Genomic DNA, 7,193 nt, shown 5'->3' on the forward strand with positions numbered 1-7,193 from the left:
TAAACCATGAATCCCCAAAAGTGAGACCAATTTAGATTATGGCACTTTGGAGTTCTAATATCTGTATTCATATGCTGTGAAATCTAAGCAAATGGTTTTGTCTGTGTGTGGTTTGGGGGATATAAAGCAGCACATCTATTTTTTAGTAAATATGCTGGAGTCAGGAAGACACACAGTGAAAAATGGTCCAGCTGCTAGCAAAAAAACAATATGGGATAAAGGGGAGGGTAAAGGGCAGTCCGGGTGGCTCAGTGGTTTAGCACTGCCTTCAGCCCAGGGCTTGATCCTGGAGACCCGGGATTGAGTCCCACGTTGGGCTCCCTGCGTAGAGCCTGCTTCTCCCTCTGCCTGGGTCTCTGCCTCTTTCTCTGTGTGTCTCTCATGAATAAATAAATAAAATCTTTAAAAAAAAGGGGGAGAGTAAAGGACAACTTCCCACAAACAGAAAATGAGTGAAGGCAGAAGAAATAGACAGATGAGAAAGCATCAGTCTTCATTATTTGCTGTCCAGCCAAAAAGTGGCTGTAAGCTGAGCACTAGCCTCCTGGTTTGGAAAGGCAGGTATTCCTCTCCAGGTTCAGATTCAAGAACTTCCACACAGCCCCTCCTACTCCAAACTGAATCTCCTATAGGCCTCCCTTGCAAAAAATAATAAAAAGCTGACCTGGAGGGGAGACGGTTGGGGGCAAAAATGAGGTTGCTAATTGCAATAAGCTAGAGATTTGAATTTTAATGGGTGGATAGGGACATTCACCTTGTGTCAGGCAGGAAGTTGAAACTAAGATGTTTGTATAAAACCAAAACACTGGACAAACTACTTTGTCAGTCAAAGTGTGAAATATCCAAATCTGCCCAGAGACAATAAGAAAGTTTGTCTATTTGGCCTGGGATCTATGTGAGTTATAAAGAAGTTCTACCTTGCTCTGCCTCTGGTTTGGTGTTTGAGCGTATGCTTCCTGCTAGCCAATATATCAGATAAATGGAGTCCTAAACTTGAAAAAGTTATAGGCTTCCAGAAAGAAGTAAATGTGAAAACTGAAGGAACATATTTTCAAACCAGGCTAACCAGAATTTCCTGTGATAAAGTCAGCCAAATGTGAGCTCATCCAAAATTGTAAAATACACATGAAAATCCACCAAAAAGCAAGCATCAGCAGAAACATACAGTCAGAATGGATGTCTAAGAGCCTCAGATGATGGGATCCCTGGGTGGTGCAGCGGTTTAGCGCCTGCCTTTGGTCCAGGGCACAATCCTGGAGACCCGGGATCAAATCCCATGTCAGGCTCCCAGTGCATGGAGCCTGCTTCTCCCTCTGCCTATGTCTCTGCCTCTCTCTCTCTCTCTCTCTCTCTCTCTGACTATCATAAATAAAAAAAACAATAAGAGCCTCAGATGATAAAAATGGTCAGTAACAAACTATAAAATAAGTATGTTTAGAATGAGCAAAACAGTCTAAAAGCACTTAAAAATACATAAAAGGATAAAGTGACATTTAAAAATTAGATTGAAAAATAACCAGAGAGTATTCATAGAAATTTAAAAATATAGTCATTGAAATTTAAAAGGTAATGGGTAGGTTAAATAGCTGATTAAACACAGCTGAAGAGAGACTTAGTAACTAGATGATAGAGCTGAGGGAATTATCCTGAATGTATGCAACACAGAATACACTGGTGGAAATTTAGATTGTCAAAATAAAAATAAAATTGTAAAATATTCCAGAGAAAACAAAAACAACCATAGGTTACCTATAAATAAACAATACAATAATCAGATTGATATCAGACTTTTCAACAGTTCTGATGGAAGACAATAATAGAACAATATCTTGCAATGATGAGGGGAAATGATTTTGACTAAGCATTCTAGAGGCAGTGAACTTCATTAAAATATGAGGCTTTTAAAAACTAAAATACTTTTAGATATAATAGCCCCAAACTGGAAACAACCCAAACATTCATTAAAAAATTAATGGATAAACAAATTGTGGTACATTCACACAATAGAATACTATTCAACAGTAAAAAAGAACAAATTCTTGATAATGATATGAATAAATCTCATAGATATCGTGCTGAGGGAAAGAAACTTGACACAAAAGATCATATACTGCATGGTTCCATTCATAGGAAACTTCAGAAAAAAATCTAATCTACAGTGATATAAAGTTGATCAATAATTTGGTGAGTACAGGAAGAAAAGTTGGGCTAGGAAAGGGCATAAGGAAAATTTCTTGGGGAGGTAGAGTGGAAATGTTCTATAGTTCAGATGGTGGCTGTATGACAATTGTTAAAACCAAAACTACAATTGATATCTGTTCCTTTTTATTGTTTGTAAATTAAATTACAATAAAAATTAATAAAATCATTTTTATTCATGCATTCATTCATGATGGCTTTTGTCAAAAAAAAACTTAGTAGCAGCCCAAACCAAAATCTCATATTATACCTGCATGGGAAATTAGCTAATTGACATGAAGTAAATGTGGATGTTTAGGAGGCTGTAATTATTGCTTGACTAGGTATTTGTAAGAAATATGTTTAAATATTATCTGAAAAACAAAAGGAACCTCTAGAGCAGTGGTTCTTAAACTCCAGCAAGTACCAGAGTTAATTGTAAGGATAATTAAAGCACAGATTGTTGAGGGGAGGCAGGAAGATGGCAGTGGAGCATACTGAGTTCAGTTAGCCCCATGGGCACACAGAGATAACAGCTACATCTATATATTTAACTCTGAAAATGATTTGAATTCTGGCAGAACAGACCTTCCACAGTTAATCTTAGAAAACCATGTTGTAAAGGGTAGGAAAGGTAGAGAAACAGTTGGGAACCAAACTCTCCTAGTGAGACTAAACTCAAGTGGGAAGAACACTGCAAGCACAGAGAAATGAGAGTGTCAGACCCAGTACCAGGCACCCTGGCATAGGGACCTGCATTGGGAAAATGAGTCCCATAACATCTGGCTTTGAAAACCAGCAGGGGTTAATTTCAGGAATTTTAAAAATTAGTGAGCTTAACTCTGGGAGAATTGGAGGGTGATAGGAAACTGAGCTCTATTAAAAAGCCAGCATAATAAATAACTCAGTCCAGGACACAGCATAGAAAAAACAGTTAGAAAAGTGCCTGGGGGTATACATGCAGATTTATTGACTAATCTTAGCACATGTGCTGGAGAGGCAGGACCTTCAGGAGATATCTCCAAGAAGAGTTTCTGTTCCATTCTTTCAGCCTAGATAGCCTGATGTTTGTGGAAGCTAGCACTAATACTTTCTATCTACCTTGCTAGCAATATGAGCCCTGGCCCTGTGCTCCCCTGCAGAACCTACCCTATTCAAACTGCCAACCTCAGCAGGCATCCCTCCAAAGCAGTTCCTGCCCTGTGATACTCTATAGGCAGCTCTGGCCAGGAAGAGTGCCACTCCAAAGTGACTCCTGCCCGGGGGAGGGAGGAAGATAATCCTACACATCACCATTGCAGTTGTAGCAGATGGGGCTATTACCTGACTGCCCAGAGAGCAAGTCCTGCCCTTTGGTATCCCTGCATCTGTGGCAGAGAGGCTAAGGGCAAACAGTTAATCTGACTGCCAGCCCAACTCACCAAGAAGACCTCAGTGACCTCAGACAGAACTCTCAACAGCATAGGGACCAAACCCTGACCAGTGTGTCCATAGCAGACAAAGCAGGTCATTGCAGCCAGTTGGGCTGAAGGCAATTGCAGCTTAGTCACAACAAGAGGGTGCATGCAGCCCACATAGGGGATACCCCTGGAGTATCTGGTTCTGGTAATCAGAGGGGATTGAATTACAGGGCACCACAAGACCCCTTCTTTACCAGGCAAATACTTTCAAGACCAGGAGATGTAGCTGACCTACCTAAGACCTAGAAATAAACACAGAGAGGCAAAATGAATTGACAGAGGAATAGGTTCCTAATGAAAGAACAAGACAAAAATCATAGTCAAAGATCTAAATGAAACAACATAAGCAATATTCCTGATTTTAAGAATTTATAGTAATAGTTATAAAGATACTCACTGAACTTGACAGAAAAGTAGATGAGCTCAGTGAGAACTTCAGCAAAGAGGAAAATATAAAAAATAACAAAACAGAGCTGAAGAACTCAATAACCGAAAGAAAAAAAAAACCCACAGAAGGAATCAACAGCAGATTAGAGGATACAGAAGAATGGATCAGTGATCTGGAAGACAGGGTAATAAAAAGCAACTAAGGTGAACAGGAAAAATAATAATAAAAAATGAGAGTAGATAAATGTAATAACATTCACATTATAGAAATCCCAGAAGGAAGAGAGAAAGAGAAGGGGGCTTAAACTTATTTAAGGAAATAATCACTGAAACCCTTCCCTAATCTGGGAAGGAAACAGGTGTCCAGGTCTAGGAAGCACAGGGCACCCCTAGCAAGATGAACCCAAGGAGGTCCACACCAGACACATAATAATTAAAATGGCAAAAAGTAATGATAAATAAAGAATTTTAAAAGCAAAAAGAGAAAAGAAAACAGTTACATACAAAGAAAACCATGAGGCTATCAGCTAATTTTTCAGCAGAAACTATGCAGGCCAGAAGAGAGTGGCATAATATATTCAAAATGCCAACAAGAAAAAAACTTAAAATCAAGAATACTCTATCCAGTAAGGTTATCATTCGGAATAGGAGAAGAGATAGCGTATCCCAGACAAACAAAAATTATAGAAGTTCATGACCACTATACCATCTTCACAAAAAAATGTTTAGGGGAATTCTTTAAATGGAAAAAAAAGCCCATAACTGGAAGTTAGAAAATTATGAAAGGAAAAAATTACACTGGTAAAAGCAAATGTATTGTTAAAAGTAGTAGATTAATCACTTGTAAAGCCATATGAAGGTTAAAATGTAAAAGTAGTAAAAAGCAACTATATAAAAATTAATCAAGGGATACAAAAAAATAAAAAGACATAAAATATGACATTATATACATAAACCATGAAGGAGGAAGTAAAAATTTAGTGCTTTTAGAATGTGTTCAAACTTATACAACTGACTTAATGTAGACTGTTATACACAAAATATGTATATATGAACTCCATGATAATCACAAATCAGAAACCTATATAGATAGAAAAAAATAAAAAGAATTCAAGCATAACACTAAAGAAAGCAATCAGACAACAAAAGGAAGAGAGTGAGAAAAGAAAAAAAATGGAAGAACTACAAAAATAACTAGAAAACAATGAACAAAATGGCAATAAGTACTTACCTATCAAGAATTACCTTGAATGTAAATGAACCAAATGCTCCAATCAAAAAACATAGGATGACTGAATGGATAAAGAAGCAAGACCCACCTATATGCTGCCTACAAGAGACTTACTTCAGACCTAAAGTCATATACAGATTCAAAGTGAAGGGATGAAGAAACATATACCATGCACATGGAAGTGAAAAAGAAAATAATAGTTATATCAGACCAAGTAGACTTTTTTTCCAGAAAAGGGGTGGCTATTAATGTTTATGGATACTAACATAGAAATTCATGCCATTTCAGAAAATTCTAGCACTTATAACAGCTTTTTGTATGCTAAAGCAGTAGTTTTCAACCAGGGATGGTTTTGCCCCTGGGGACATTTAGGAATGTCTGGGGACATTTTTGCTTATTATAACGTGTGTGTGGGGGGGGCAGGTGGTTAGTACTGATATAAGGCATAAAGGCCAGGAATGTTGCTAAACATCCTACCACAAAGACTTATCCTGCTCCAAACCCTGTGATGATAATATGGCTTCTGGGGATTATCATCTAAAGGGCACCAGAATTTAACAAGATAGTTTTAAAATAAAGCTTCCTGGACCCTATGAAATCTGATTCCTTCTCAATCTGTAGTAGCAACAATATTTCAAGAAAATTAAGATACTAAAAAGTAGAGGTATACTATACTGTCTGTAACTTTGTCATTATAGAGTTCATCTAAGTATTCTATCCTATTAGTTCCACGAGGGCAGGATCAAGGGCAGTTTTGATTTTTGTTATGTCCTCAATGCCTCATACATAACAGAAACACAAATGTCCTTTTAATGAGCAAACAAGTGAAGGAGATTACTAACTGGACTTCTCTCTCCAGTATAGTATGATCACTGTAGCCAGTGGTGTTAGAAATTATGAAGTAGCTTCAGTTCCAGACAGAATTTTTTCCCACATCCTCTTTGAGAAGTTGGTCTACATACTACAGCTCATTATCCCAAAGTTTAAATTCCTGAATAACCCATTGATAATTCTTTGCGTCCTGATTGAGAATATCAGCAATAAACTCAAGTTCCTGGATCTTTCAGTCATTCTACTAATACTCACCCATGATGCCAAACTTGATAGTTTTTGGGCTGTTCCTCAATTATTGCAGTGATGTAGTTCATTTCCTTTTGAAGTGATTTTAAGAGAACTCTCCAAAAATGCCACCATGTAAAATTGGCTGTATTTAACTCAATAGCATCTCTGGTTAGTTTAAAAGCTCATTTACTTCTTTTATCACACCCATAAGTAATCATAAACATCTCTAAATTTTTCACAATAAATTATCTAAACCACTGAATTGGGCCCATCATTCTGTGACACTGGATCTACATCAGCTCATTCTGCTCTGTCCCTGTACAGGATATAGATGGGTGAGTCTGGGCTCAGGAACCCATCGTCCACATGGGATGCCATTGTTTTTGTGGGTTCAGCCACCATACTTTCTACTAGGCAAATGGTATCAGCTGGATGCTCACTCAGGTTCTCTCCAGGGCCCACTCCTTCCCCTTCTTTTGGTTAATGCCCCTGCAACTTAAATGTCTTTACTAACTTTGTTTATTATGGGAACTAGATACTATCAAATTTGTTTTCACCAGAGTCCCCAAGAGGAAGGAGACCTGGAGTTCCTTCAGCCACCACACATAGCTGGGTCTTGCTCTAGATTTTTTTTTTTTTTTTTTGTAAATTGTTCCCCTTTCCCATTTTTGTGACCAGGTCTCCTGAGAGCAGGAAGTTTCAAATCCTGATTCTTTCCAGGGCCACAGGGATCAGATTGCTTTGGCTCAGGTAGGGGCCCATTTTCAATCCCCTTGTCTTTCCCACCCTGCCCTATACTTTTACCAGCATTTGGGAGTATATAGGGAGCTGGCAAGGGTGAGTCATTCTAGACTACCTCTTCCCAAGGGAGATGT

General features: G+C 38.1%; 1 pseudogene; it reads right to left on the reverse strand.

The window, feature by feature from the left end:
- Positions 1–6,028: 6,028 nt before the first annotated feature.
- On the reverse strand, positions 6,029–6,696 carry LOC112661048 (protein farnesyltransferase/geranylgeranyltransferase type-1 subunit alpha-like; annotated as a pseudogene).
- Positions 6,697–7,193: the final 497 nt, after the last annotated feature.

This window comes from Canis lupus, chromosome 23 (genome assembly GCF_003254725.2).
Source record: "Canis lupus dingo isolate Sandy chromosome 23, ASM325472v2, whole genome shotgun sequence".
In the NCBI taxonomy this organism is placed as follows: Eukaryota; Metazoa; Chordata; class Mammalia; order Carnivora; family Canidae; genus Canis; species Canis lupus.